The following is a 14,867-nucleotide window of genomic DNA, read 5'->3' on the forward strand; positions in this document are numbered from 1 at the left end:
GACTTATGCATATGCTTACCACACACACACACACACACACACACACACGGAAAGTTCCCTTGTCTCTAGCCCAATACATGGCCGCCGCTCCCTCAAAGCTCGTCATTCCACCCGAAGAAAAAAAAGCACGACACGGCCGTCGATGTGATCGCCGATTGCCCCCTCTGTTATCTCCCAACTGTTGTTTTTCCCAGCACGCTTTTCTTCCGTCACTTCTTTTTGTAGCACGGCCCGGCCGAGCGTTGAAGCCGGAGCGATCGTAGTTGTCGGTATGATTTGCAAATCCAAATTCACTTTCTTCTTCCAACTCCACACAAGCTCCCCTCCCACATGGCTCAGACTCCAAAGTTGAAACTTTTAAGACGAAAAAGGTTTTTGATAAGAAAGGTTAAAAAAAAAAAAAAAGTGACCTCTCTTTATCTTCCTCCTCTCCGTAATTCCGCCACACTCGATACTGAAGTTCTTTGAAGCCTCTGAACTCTTTGTCTGCTTTGCCCCACCGCACATGCTGGAGGATAGAATCTCAAAGCAACTTCTAAAAAATGACTAGGTGATTGATGTGTGGAATAAAAAAAAAGAAATATAAAAATAATAATAATACAATAAAAAATATATTTAAAAAAAATATAATAAATAGGTGCACACTTTCCACTGCCAATAATAATAAAAAAAAAAAATAAAAAAAAAATAATAATAATAATAATAAATGATAATGATAATAAATATTGCCGTCTTTCCACTGCCTGGATGTCTTCTCCAACTATTTTCAGCAGCTACAGCTCTCTGTCAAAGTAACAGATTGGCCAGATAACCCACCAGCTCTCAAATTAGAAGTGTCACTCATCCCACTCCCCCTCAGTACACATAGCCCGACGGCACCAATATGGTGACAGTTTCTCCCTCCCATCCATTTGAGCATCGCAGCCAGCCAGGCGAGTGCGGCGGTCCTTCGGCGCAACGATTTTTGTGCCGCTGACAAGGGATGTGCGGCCAAGATACGGGGCTACTCCTGAATGGAGTATTTAATCTGAGGACAGCCGTTGACCTTCCGGGCCTGTTTTTACAAAGCAGTCAGATGGGTTAGCTGTTACTTTGTCAGAGCGGCTGATGAGCTTCATTGTGCCGTGGCTTTATGTCCTCTTTTCATCCAACCCAAATGTCACACGAGACCCTGCCCGCCATTAAGCGCGTGGCGGTAATAGGTCCAGCTGATGTCAACAGTGTTTCAAATGAAGGCCATTTTCAAATCACCTTTTATTATCTTTGGGAATATGCCGCTTTATTGAAAGGAAGAACGTTCTGCACTCGATATGTTTTAATACCATATCATTGATTATTTAAGATCAAGTGTGACCTTCAACATATTTATGGAACCAATACATTACAATGGAATGCAAATGATTGAAATCCTTATGCATCTGTGATTCTTTTACTTTCCATAATATACAGAAGCTCGCCTCCCATTTCATTCCCCTTCATGTATAAATCATACAACTGCAATTGCAGACAAATCGGCCCATGGTGGAAAGGATGCCAAAGGGATGGAAACATGCAGACTGCAGTCAACGGATGCTAATGAGGCGCCGGTTGCTTAGCTGCAAGTGATGCTGACATCTGCTGGAGCGGTCAGCCGAGGCCGTTGATGTGAAAAACGGGCCCGAAAAAAAACAAGAAATCTGCATTTTCACAACAGGTAAAATTGCTAATTGTCTTTGGGAGCAGTGTGCGTGAGTTGGTATTGAAATGAGAACCAAAATGTTCAAGTCTGAGCTGTAAGGGTGATTTTAAAGTGCATATTAGCAAACTCAATACTGTACTGCCATCTAGCGTTCAAAACGGTTCACTGCAACAAACCTGCCTTCCGCTAATACAATCAGATGGTTCCGGGAATAAAACCAAAATTATTTCTGGAGGGGCAGTGCTTATGAGAGCGATCAATGAAGTTGTTTCTCATGTAATATTCTAATTTTGTAAGATAATAAATTGGTGGGGGGCGCTGTTATATTCAAAATTAGAAACCATGAAACATTTTTGTCTGTTGATTAAAACTGTATTATTTGTTTTACATGATGAATTGAGCCATAAAAATATATTAAGTTTTCCACTTTGATTGAGATGTACCTAAATGTGATATCAGCAATAACCAAATCTGGAATAAATCTAAAATAGGAACAAAGTCGAAGCAAATCGTGTTAATAAATGCATAATATTAACATAGCAGCAGAGTAAGCCTGTTCAGAGTACACCTCGTGTAATGTGCACATTCTCCCACACGGTGGCAGTGCTGTACTATCTTTAACTCCGCTCTATTTGAACAAAGAAAAAAAATGAAGGATCCGACTGACTCCTCCACTGTATGAATATTATTGTGATTATTGTGAAGAAAATGCTTTTATCCTTTCATAAAGAGAGAAAAGTCACTCTCATTTATTTTCCGTATTCCTTTTCCGCTATTGTGCTAAGAGATAACGACACACTCGAGCGTATTACAGGAAACACATGAAGCTGTTTGGATTGAATTTTCAATCGATAGCAATTTGTGCAGCGACGTTACTCAAACCAAAGTGAGGCTTCATCTGAATCTTGCATTTGCTCTCACCAAGGCAGGACTGCTGAGCGTGGTCATGTGCAGACTTTACACTCGTAGTTTACTGCAGCGTGACGGACTCCACCGATGGGCCAATGCTATTCTCGGGCCTAATCGGTCGACCTTTAGACCGTGGTAATGTCGATTTTTTTGCAGCGACAGCAGCATATAAATGATCTACTTGGCACATGTACAGTACGTACATTCAGCAAACAGTCGAGCGGCATTAAATTACTTTTAGTATCTAGTTGTGGAATCCTTGTATAATCAAAGTGGGTGGATTCCATCAAATGATGTGAAAGGAAAAAGAACATCCATCCGTTCTTTGTTGACATCTTGATGCGCTAAAGCTTTTGACCCAATTTTGAGTCATTGAAAGTGCTCTGTGTGAAAATTCGAAATGTTTTTTTTTTTTTCAATTGCTGTTCACTTAAGTGGCAATTACATTGCGCAAATGCTCATTAAGTGGTGATCACTTGATCACCATTGCGGCAATCTCGGTTGACCTTCAAACGAACAAAAACAATCCCCTTTTATTTTTTTTTTCATCTCCTGAATAAAAGGCAACCCGCTTGCTTTTCCTGTCACATTCGCACCATTATTCCCAGTCCTTGAACGTCTCAAAAAATGAATGTCTCCGAGAAGCGCGTAGGAACATGAAAACATTTTTTTCGAGATGTTTGAAGCAATTTGGTGGCGACTCTCATGCAAAATAATTCATCAAGTGTAAAAAAAAAAAAAAAAAATCTGCAGGAGTGTTGAGTGACTCATCCTGAATTGAATTTCCTCTCTTCTGTACTTGCAGCAATGGGGGCGTTGTTATCCTCACCACTTTGTATATATTCCCCCTGTTGTGAATTTATCATGCGAGATAAAATCTTCAGAAGCTGCTTTGCTTTGGCTTATCTCCTAAATGAAAAAGAAATGTAACTGCGCCAATTGTTATGAAGAGGAGCGTGCGTCGATAAGGACCCTGTAATGTTCAGTGTTATTTGAAAGGGGACATATTAGGGGAAAATTGACTTTTAAATTGTTTGTAGTGAAATTCAGGATGAGACTGGAGTGGGAAAATCTGCTATCTGTGGGTGGGTAAATAGTTCAATACCTTTGGTGGGCATTAATTTGCAGATGAAGGTAAGCAGAGCTGCACTGAATGACGTGCACTTTACCCAGTGGGGGGTGTTGTTGACCGTCGTTCGTCCTCCACTCCAGGACAAGCTGTCATCAAAAAGTGTAGTTCACATTTCTACCACTTGAGGGCGCGCTGCAATTTGCCCACTCACTGATGAACTACAAGGCTCACCATCAGTCAAGAGAGGGGGGACAGGATCAAAATCAGCACCGGAAACAAAACTGTGCTGCCTTCAAAATAAATGTTTAAACAAAACAGAACCGTCACTGGCATAATTCTTGTGTTTAAAAAATGATAATTGCTGATTCCTAATCTTAAAAATGTTAAAAATTAGCATTAATACAACCATTAGTATAGTACAACAGAATCATTAGGCTGTTGATACTCGGGGGAAATTCATTTCAGGAAAAAACGCACAATACACTTTATTAGGAACATGTTAAAGTGTTTTTTTTTTTTTCTGTCCATAATTTGGCTGGTTAATAAAATAGCAATGATGATACACCAAAATGTTCAGACGCAACAATATAGTCGTACAAATAAGTTATTGATTATGGATTACCACGCTATGTATGGAAGAGGATTAGGGCCAGTCAAGAAAAAATACTTTTGGGATTCTTTTAGAATTCTGATTTTAATATCAGAGTTCTGTGGAAAAAAAAAGTCAGACTCCTGTCAACCTGTTTTCTTTTTTTCTTGACTGGCCCTAATGTTCGTTTCCCCGCCCCAACCCAAACAATGTTCTTGTTTTGAAAAGCCTATTCCGGAAGTACGATCCTACCCTTCCCCCGTCACTTTTGACACCGGCAGATCGTCACAGTCCAGCCTTGCAGCTCCTACTCTTTACCCCAGTGTGTCAGTAACTCTCTCGGCCACCTCTCCAGATTGCACTCATTGTTCGCCCCTCTTGCATACACAAGAGTTCGCCTGCAGCCTAGTCAGTCCCGATCGGATGCTTTTGAAAATCAGGATTGCACGTCCAGGTAAGGACCGCGGTTCTTTCCGTCTATGTAGCGGTCCGTAACAACCCCCCCCTTTCCCGTTAACCTCCAGCACGCGACATCCCCGGCCTGTTGCCTGCGTCCTCTGCCGCGATCGGTGCGCGATCGGGCGGCGGTGGCGCAAGCAGCTTTGCTCGATCCCGTTATTTTTGTTTTGATCTCCGGAAAGGATGTTGCGCTCCGAGCCGTGTACGTGCTTCCCCATTCACCGCTCCCATTGTCGCTTGTTCCTTGTCAGTAAGGCGGCGAAAAGCAGCAGGTAAACAAACCCGGTGCAGCTGCTTGAACTGTCATGGTTGTTTCCGTTTTGATTTTATCCAGCATGAGTTGAAGCTACGAGTCGTTTAGCGTAGAAGCTAACTGTCAGTCTGGTGTTGTTGGCGGCTCCATATGTGTGACCTCCACCCACGCACTGCATTGCAATAGTGTGCACCCCCCCCTCCCCCCAACAACCACCACATTTTGGTTGTTGCCTCTATTGTGGATGCGTTGCTCCTGCATGTTGCATGAGCTCATCATTATCCAGGTCAGGCGTGCGTTTGTTGTCAAGTGGAGGTGTGGTTGCGATCCTCCGATATAAATGCCATATCGCACCGCGATTATTCTCGACAATTTGTCGTTTTCATCGCGGCCCACGTCACGTCATTAAACTTACACATTTGGGTAAAAGTGGCACAAGTTAGGCTGTCAAATGTTCTTGTTTGTACTCCAAACATGCTGGAGGTTCTTGACAGCTTCTTCATCACATATGCACTGTTGACAGAAGGAAACGAAGGTCTTTAGATATGGGTTGATAGACTTTAATAATGTTTTGAATAACGTTTTTAGAGTCTAAATATGTTCATCATGAATAAAAAAAAATACCTCCAGACCTATTGTACTCTCATGTGAATTGATGCCATTGCGCTAGAAAGTCGACACCCATGGAAAGCAATGCATCATTAATGTTATGTAATAAAGTCCACCCCGATAACGTGACTGATTGAGTTAGCGGCCCGAATCTATTCATGAATAAGTAAACAGTCGCACATATTGCCAGGGCTGGGCAGATGCATCTCAACTCTTCTGCATTATTTCCCCACACGAAGCAAAGATTGTTCTCATCCTTCACCTTTGGCGAGTTCACCGGAATGTCTGCGGCAAGTTGTGTACTTTGTGTCCTCTCCCCCCCCTCCTCCCTTCATCTGAGCTTGCACCTCGCGTGACGTGTCTGTCTTCATTTTTGACTAATGACTTCATTAAACTTATTAGTCCTACTTTGCCGGCGAGGTCAGATATCAAGCACGGCGAGCCAAACTGGGCGGTGACTCGTCAGACAGTTTTATCTGCATGAAACAGGGTGCCTATTAGCGGCGCCAGCATCAACCAATCCCCGTGTTTAGTTGGCTGCTGCAATCCTCCGCCGAGTGGAATTTTATTTAAAATAGCATTTGGATTTGTTTTTTATTTCAATGCCGTCTGCAGAAGCAGCAGCAGCAGCAGCCTGTCACCTGCACAGCAGGCGCCTCTGTTTGCATGAAAAGACATTCTAATTTCCAGCGTCACGGTGTTTTGGCTCAGTGTACTATGTGTGTGTGTAATGCTTGATATTGGCTCCTCCGTGTGTATATGTGTGTGTGTGTGTGTGTGTGTGTGTGTGTGAATCCAACTTTGAGATAGCTGCTACACCTGGCACCATGTTAGAAAGCGTATTTGTTTGGAGAGAGCGCTGCGAGCCCTGTTCTCACGGCTGCTGCGACCTGTCAGAGGTTCTGACTCGGGGAGCCCCCTCAAAGAGCGCGCCGTCCCGATGAGGCTCGGCTCGGCCCGGCTCGGCACGGAGGTCCGTGCAGCCTGTGGTGTGCTTTCAACTTTCAACAGCGAGGGTGGGAGTGTGCGTGTCGGCGGCTTACTGTTTGTGTGTTGTTGCTGCCGCAGCTGGCCAAGTGACTCTTGCAACTTTCTCTGTCCCTAAGATGTCCAGAAATACTGCTGGAATGATCAAAAATGATATACTTCTTCCGAAACTGTTAAAAATGCCTTTCATCCACAAATCCCAGGAGTTCCAGTCAAACAACTCTGTCAGCACTATTGATACCGGAACCAGACCTGACAGGGACCACAGGAGAACTTTTGCTCAAACTCAATTTACCTGACTCCATCCCAAGGCTGGACTGCATCCATCCATCCATTCATCCATCCATCCATCCATCCATCCATCCATCCATCCATCCATCCATCCATCCATCCATCCATCTCTGTAGCACTCTCAGCACGGGAGTGTCCTGAAAGCACCAACCCACTCGTGGCATTCACGGTTGGGTGCCACATAAAAAAGTGACTGGGCAAAAAGAAGCAGATGGGGATAAAGGAGAAATCTGGGGGGGGGGTGAGGAAAAAAACGAGGTAATAATTGGGACAGCTGCAGAACTTGAGGCACCAAACAGTCTCGTCACATGGCTCTCTCCAAATCTCTCTTCCCTCCATGTCCCCACCCTAAAAAAAAGAACAATTTTAAATGCGAGCAAGGACTCAGATGTTGAAATGTATAATCAGAGTGACACGAAAAAACAAGACTGAGCTGGCATGACACAATTTTAGTGGCAACGATGTTGATCCCTGAGGTACTAATTCATATCCATGACCTCCGTTGAGAGGTCAGAATTCCGAGTCGGCTCCAACGAGTTGCCCCGGAAGGGATCCGGTATTTCAGTTTAGCATTAAGCCTTAGTTTCTACGGAGTGAGGTGTTTGATTTCCCATCTCGATAATCCTCATCAACAATCTGTTTTATTTTTATATCCGTGTGTGACTTTTCTGCTTGCCGTGGGAGACACTGGGCAAGATTTCCAAGGATTGGCTTGATTGGATTTCACTGGCTGCCTCACCTGACCCAGAATGGTGCTGAGAAAGATAGCAAGGCAAACAATCAGACTGTGAGCATGTAGCCAATGTAGGGCAAAAGCTGCCTTTGTAGCCGGCAGTCGCAAGCATTCACAGAACAGCGCAAAAAGACTTCATGAATGTCATTTGACAGCTTCACCGTTGCGTAATGCACCCAAAAAAAAAAGAAAAGTCAACTGGAACGCCATCAGGTTTTAGTCTTTGGTCATTTCAAATGTATTCATGCGCAGTGTTTTGAAGAATAACAAGTGACTAGCATCCGCCGTCCTCCAAGCGTTAACATTTAATTTGATTTGAATAATACATGGGACATTAGTAGCGTAAGCTCAGTTTTGTGCAACTGCCGTGGTATTCGTGATCATCGGATAAGATTGGAACATTTGCAAACCCGTAAACCGGCCCGCATCACCGTTTTCCGATTTTATTCCCAGCGACGCAAAAGAAGGCGGTTTAGTCGAACGTGAGCTCCGATCGACTCGATCCGTCCGCGAGCCTTAAACGGCAGCGGCATTATTGCAACATAATTAGCAGTCGATTCAATTCCGATTTGATTTCCATGATAGATTTGATTCCAGGCTGCATCCCCTTTTGGATAATTGCGCAAATGTCTCCCATTGGACCTCGCAACGTTGTGATATTTCTGGGTACTAAGGTGGTCTGTTTACCCTGACAAGTATCTCTCCCCGATCGCATGACTATTGATTAAGCTGTAACCGAAATTTATCGCACTAATAAAGCAAGCTTTGCTGAAAGATCGCATTGTGTAACGCCAGAAATATCAATACCCACGGTGAGCTTACGGGCCCAGTTCCGATTTGTCTGAATTGTCGGTGTATTGTTCAACACGTGTTTGTTGACCATTCTATTAACTTCACTTTTTCAAATTGCAGACCTAAATGATTCCGTGTTGCCGGAGCAACCGTAGCATCGCTGGTAAAAGAGAACTCCGCTGGTTGGACCCCAAAAGGCCGTCCGGTAAGTGTCCTTTTTTTTTTATTTTTTATTTTGAAGTGTTTTACAGTCTGGCGAGATTTGAAAAGCAAAAGCCATTTTCCTCGTAAGTCACTCTGAGTTGACTTTAGGATATCGGCGTGTTTCCTTTGCGCGTCTGAGTGGCTCGGTGGTTGTTTTTTTTTTTTTTTGCCCGTGACCTTTAGTCCCTATTCAGTATCCGTATGAGTGGCAGCCTTGGCATTTACCTATGGCAAAGTCCTTGGCAAAGCAGCAGGGGAGCCGTTCGCAGCAGGCGTAGCTGTCATGTCGCCGCACGAGTGTCCCGTCACATGGTGTCGCCTCCTCCCTCGTGCATATTATTATTTTTTTTGTTATTGTCATTTTTTTGGGCGGGGGGGAAATGTGGAGACTGGGTGACATCTAATTATCGGGGTTAGAAATGCACGACGCGATCCAGTTGTTATCAAGAGCTGTCCCTTGTTGTTTAATGAAGAGCTGTCTTAATTTGAGAGGTAATTGCACGCATAGAATTTCTATATTTGTCCTCTGGAGAAGGAAGAGGAGGAAATGTTACAGCAAGACGGCAGGTCAGCCGTGTGATCGTCAAACTTCTCGAAATATCCTTGTGCATTGGGATCCACAGCTCTGAAATAACCAAAGCATGTTTTTATTTTGTCTGTTCAGAAATGTCCTTGCGCTTTTCTCTCCTGGCAACGTGCAGACTAATTGAGGCTCTCTTTTTTTTTTTTTTTTTCCTCCCTTTTCTCGAGCCACATTCATCTCAGAGGCGATGTTGCGCTTGCAGATGATTGTCTCGTGGATTAGCATAACAACAAAGGATAGGCTTAGCTTTAATTCCACTAACTCTTGACCAAGCTTCTTTTTGTTACCTTGTCTGCCGGTCATGTGGATTAGCCCCCCAGCCTCCAACCCTCCTTATGCTTTTCAATGGGCAACACCGTTTTTTTTTTTCTCAACTTCATAATTGCGGCTGCCGATGATTTCTCTCTTCTCGAGCTGACAGCTGCAGTGACAGCGCTAGTAAAGTTCCGCTAACATTTGCTTAATATCCTGCATTGTTGTGTGCTATTTGCCAAACACTTATTTTTTTTTCTTCCCCCCACCGTGTTTATCGAGAAGCCGTTTAGTCCCGAACAATCTGTTCTCGCTACGCCGTAATCCCCCATCAACCTGTTTGAAGTCAATTGCATGTGTTTTTCCTGGTCTTCGGTATACTTGAAAGGAACTTGGCGTGGACTTTTGTCATCCAACAGATTGTCCACTTGGGTGTGTTTTGTGTGCGTGGGAGAGTCAGAGAGAGAAAAAAAAAAAAGCACATATCAGCAATCTGCATAGCTTAATCTTGTGGTAAAGCATTGTGGGTTTCCCTAGCAAACAAGTGGTGAGGCGTGCAAAAAGGAATTTCAGGCCTTTCAACAGTGACGGCCACGCCATTGACAAAGCTCCTTTCAAAGATTAACAATCGAAAAAAATCGTATGACACGCACGCATGCGCGAGCACACATGCCCACACACCCTTGGCTGATTTGTTCCGTGGTCACGCATGGTGGTTTTCTAATTATGCTTGTGGTTGATATTAAGGAAGATTTTCTTCCTGGCTCTTTTGCTTTGTTTAAGGTTACTGGTCCAGCCTGTAGCATTTCATTTAGACCAACTTAACATGGCCGCCACTTGGCAGGGCTGCGGGAAGCGCCACGCATACCCACGAGCTCTCCGGGTAGCGTTCAGTATGAGTTGGAAGGACCGCCGTGGCCCTTTGCGGTAATTCAGCACGCCACATTTTTTAATCCCATTATCAGAGCAAAGCATATAACAACAAACAACATGGCGAGCTTGTTTTCTCCGGCGCTTTGGGGCATGTGGGCGAGCGGCGGGGGTCGGCGAGTTGCGCTAGACTGGCTGCCGGAGCAGGTGACATCTGTGACCCAACACAAGAGCGGACACATGCTCCTTCCTCAAAAGGCGTCTGGCACCGCGCTCATGCTGACATAACACAAACACATTTGGAAATCATTCACCTGAACTCTTTTTTTTTTTTTTTTTTTACATAGAATGTACATTGAGACATTTCAGAATAGGGAGAAGCTTTTTTTTAACATAAATACATTAAAAAAATTAAAAAATCACAAATAAATGAGAATGATAAATACACCCAAAAACAATAAATAAATAAACGTTTTTTTACATAGAATGTACATCGAGACATTTCAGAATGAGAAGAAGCTTTTTTAACATAAATAAATACAAATATCCACAAATAAATGAGAATGATAAATACACCCAAAAACAATAAATAAATAAATAAACAAATAAACAAATAAACAAATAAATACAACGACCTGGTATATAAACATCGCCTCCACGCCAAAAGCAATGGAAAAAAATCATCAGCGAACAGCGGTCGATTTTTATGCAGTCATTTCATATTTTGTCGACAGAGGCTACAGTAATTGTATTTCTAATTTAATGGCAAGATAACCAAAGGCGAGATCGATTAAACATAAAACAGGAACACAAAGCGAGCGCAGACCTTGTTGCCAAGGCGTAAACATTTGTCACCTGAAAAAAGAAAACAAAAAAAATCTATGCGATGGCTATTAAAGATTTAATATCTTCTTTGTCCAACACATCTATAATATGAGACATATGTTGAGATTTTTAACGGTGCAAAAATTCACTTTGAAAGCGAGCGAGTGTTTGCATTTCCACATGCAGGGGCTTCTCCCCCATACTGCCTACGTTTGCGCCTTCCAAATGAAATTGAAACTGGCCAGCTCCGCTCAATCAAATGATTGATCTTCCTTTTTGCCCGGCTTTCTTAGCCATTATGTCGAAGCCAAGCACGAGCTGGCCGGCAAATTAACTGTATATTAAAACAAAGCTTCAACTTTCACCTAATTCACTTCTAATTTCCCGTCAGTGAACAGAATGTAGCGCGGGGCGATAACGAATCGAACAAAACGATTGTCAAAAAAAAAAAAGCCTTGCGCTAATCCGCCCCAGTCAAGACTGACTGTTGAATTATCTTTTAATGACTATCACGATAGACAACCGAGTTCTTTATCTGTCCTTCTTTCCCCGCAGCGCACACACTTTCATGCTTACGCTCCCGACAATGGAATCGGAATTGTCGGAATAACTTAATAAAGCGCCGACTCGCCTTCCGACCCTTCTATTTATTAAATGCGATCACCTCCCATTTAGGCGAGCGCACGGACGACTTACTTACTTTCCGTTTGCGACTCGGCTCCACTCAAGTTAGTCACATGACATTGGCCGGAACTCTGAGGTGGCCGTCCGTCTGTTCGCCACTGTTAGGTTCTACGCTCCCACTGATTGTCCAGATGGACCCGATCTGAGCGTTGCAAATTTTTTGCCGAGAGCCACCGGCAAATTTTCCCCCTCGGGAAACGACGCAAACATTTTTGTTTTATGAGAGTAGAATGAAAATGAAAACATTGCGGAGGGGGGGGAAAAAAAAAAAAAAAAAAGAAATTGAACATTTTCGACGTAACTTATAGATCTTACTTTTTGACCAGAGGTCAGTTCTCAAAAGATGTGCGTGACGATATTTTGAATGGACCGCGCGAAGCCAAAACGCCATGTCTTTCTTCAATTTTGACGATGATCGATTCCGAGTTGACAGTCTCAAGGACAGCGCTCGGAGAAATGATTAGGTTACTGTTTGGCTGAATTTTTACATTTCCTGCTTTGAAATATGGCTTGACTTGGAGGTTGTCATGATTTATGAATAGGGTGGAACTTGAAAGGTCAAAATTATTCACATTTTGATAGCCCCCCCCCCCGAGAAAGTAATATAAATACAAGCAATAAGTCATGAGTCAACTCGTCTTCATAAAGCTTTCCAGTTTGTAACTTCAAAGTGAATGGAGTCTTTTATTATTATTTTTTTTTTAAAGCAGATCCCATGAATTCAATCGTGAAAATGCACAAAAACCCAAAGATCTTTCAATTATTCAGTGCAACTTTGCTCTTCTGTTCTGTGTTGGGCTGCTTCACACTCATAATAAAACAAGTTCAATTCACTCGAGGCGCACACACACACACATATACACACTCGCGTGTTTTTTGTTTTTGTTTTTTTTTTTACCCCCCGTATTCTTCACAGCGCACTTTTGCTACGAACGCTACGGCAAATCTCGGAGCGCCTTATTTATCCTCAGCCTGGGAAATTTGGGTCACATGGTCATCTCTCTTGACATGTTTTCATCTTTAATTCAGCCATCTTGGCTCCTCTTGAAATCCGACCAGGTGTGGTTTCCAATTTTACACGTACGACCCCCCCCCCCCCGCCAATCTTGTTAATTCCCTTCCTCTCAATATTCCTCCACAGTGCTCCAATTCTCTTCTTCCCTCCGAGTCGTGTCTCTTCCCGCCCGCCGCCATCTCGCCCGCCCGCAGCCTTTAATCATCCCCGTTTCCGCTCGCCTTGTCACATTTGGCCCCCGCGCATGTCTGTCCGTGCCTCGTCACAAAACCCCGGCGCTCGCTCGGCTGACATGGCGCCGCACCGCCGACGGCTTCTGATGTCCGTGGCACATGCGCTGACCTGTTGCCCCCCCCTCTCGCTTCTCCGAGCTGTGACATCATCAAAGTGGGACGCGGCCCCGCCCTAAGGGCTTTCAATGTGATAAGAACCACTTCATCAGAAGAGGGAGGAGAAATAAATTACTTTTTTTTTAAATTTCCAAGCAAACCAGGCAGCAAAGAGCTCACGGACGGATGACAACCGTATGCAAATGAAGTCCAAGCACCCAAAGACTCTTTAAATAAAACATCGGGGTTAAGGACACGAGTCTGCTTCGTCTCACGGAGCGGAAGAAATTCATGTAGGCTTGCGGACCCTGCTGGGTGAACGTATTCTGTGGAGTCATTAGCACAATGAAGACGGACGACTTGTCTCCCTCGACCTGATTTCCACAGTACAGTAAAGCCTTCAAGGGCGGCCATTTTGAGACGCCGGTCACTCCAAAGTTTGTTTGCTTTGTGTTTGTACTTCGCTATGGTTTAATCCCATCTCATTCAACCTTTCCCAGTTGGACTCCCTCCCCTCGTTCCCATCGTCAACCACATGACAACAATTATCCTCCGAGCATATGACAGGAAAGAAGGAAAATCAATGTTTCCCCTTTAAAGCCGTTAAATCAAACTGACATAGATGGAGTCTATCCCGTCGCAAGCCAATCACAAGGCAGATTTGAATAATAGCTTAAGGATAGTCTTCTAATGAGTAAAAAAAAAAAAAATGTTAATTGGACGTACCAGGTTTTCATCAGGCAGCAACTTATGATCATTAAAACCCCAATTACAGTCCGCCAGCACATTTTCTGTTTTATGTCTCGGGGGGACTATTTTTTTTCCTCATTATTGTTCAAATGTCACCCTCTGATCCAGTTTCTCTTTGGTCATTTGATGGGAAGATGAGCCTTCCCCCCCCCCCCACAGTCGCAATACTCGAGGCAGGTCGGAGTGGCGAAAAGGCCGAGATTAGATCCTCCCCCTGATGTCGGTGATGGCGAGCTGACGGAGTGAGAGAAATAGCAAAGGGAGCCCATTAGGATGGGGCCCGCACTGATCCATCCATCCAGATTGACGGCTGAGAGGACCGGCGAGCGGTCGCCGTTCATTAATGCCGAGAGTCCAATCACAGCTCCGACGCGCACCGACCGAGCCAGTCGTGCGAGAAAGCGGGCCGGCCGAGCGTGGGCGCTGATGGCTTCACTGCCTCAATTGATGGGTGCTTAGAGGAGACCGGAGAGAGACGGAGCATCGGGTCGGCCGTATCAATGACTAGGCCCGTACTCTGAGCTCGGTATTGACTTTTGCACTGCGCTGTTAAAAATTTTTCATCCCGCCGTCTCACGAGAGGATGACACCGGAATGGTCGCGCCGACAAGTCACACGGTCCACAGAGAGCCGCTTTAAAAATAGTCCGATCACTGCCATCTCTCTTATTGAATATGAAAAAGAATTTTTCTGTCATCTAATAGCAAAACTCAATGACCCCCCCCCTCCTTTTTGCTCAACGCTTCCTCTTTTCGCTTTATTATGCGGCGCCGTCCGCATGACACAGTGACAAATGGTGTCCGTCTCGTCACATGACGCACGAGCCTCGACCGCACGTGTGTCGCGATCGGCGAGTGACTGATCGTCATGAAAGGGAGGCCTCGAAGCACCTCGGAATGAAATCAGAGCAGGTTCTGCTCCATCCATCCATCCATCCATCCATCCATCCATCCATCCATCAGCGGCGCCGTAATGAATTCCAG

The 14,867-nt window shown here is 44.4% G+C and overlaps 1 protein-coding gene across 2 annotated transcripts in view; it reads left to right on the forward strand.

Moving 5' to 3' along the window:
• Window positions 1-14,867, forward strand: part of fut8b (fucosyltransferase 8b (alpha (1,6) fucosyltransferase)) — a 95,163-nt gene that overhangs the window by 42,814 nt on the left and 37,482 nt on the right. For both annotated transcript variants that reach the window (XM_085937239.1, XM_085937238.1), the window contains exons 9-10: window positions 1,507-1,693; window positions 8,493-8,577. The gene's annotated coding sequence lies outside the window, so the exon portion shown is untranslated. The remainder of the gene's footprint in view (window positions 1-1,506; window positions 1,694-8,492; window positions 8,578-14,867) is intronic.

Source organism: Syngnathus leptorhynchus, chromosome 18 (assembly GCF_054491065.1).
Source record: "Syngnathus leptorhynchus isolate UIUO chromosome 18, UIUO_Slep, whole genome shotgun sequence".
NCBI lineage: Eukaryota > Metazoa > Chordata > Actinopteri > Syngnathiformes > Syngnathidae > Syngnathus > Syngnathus leptorhynchus.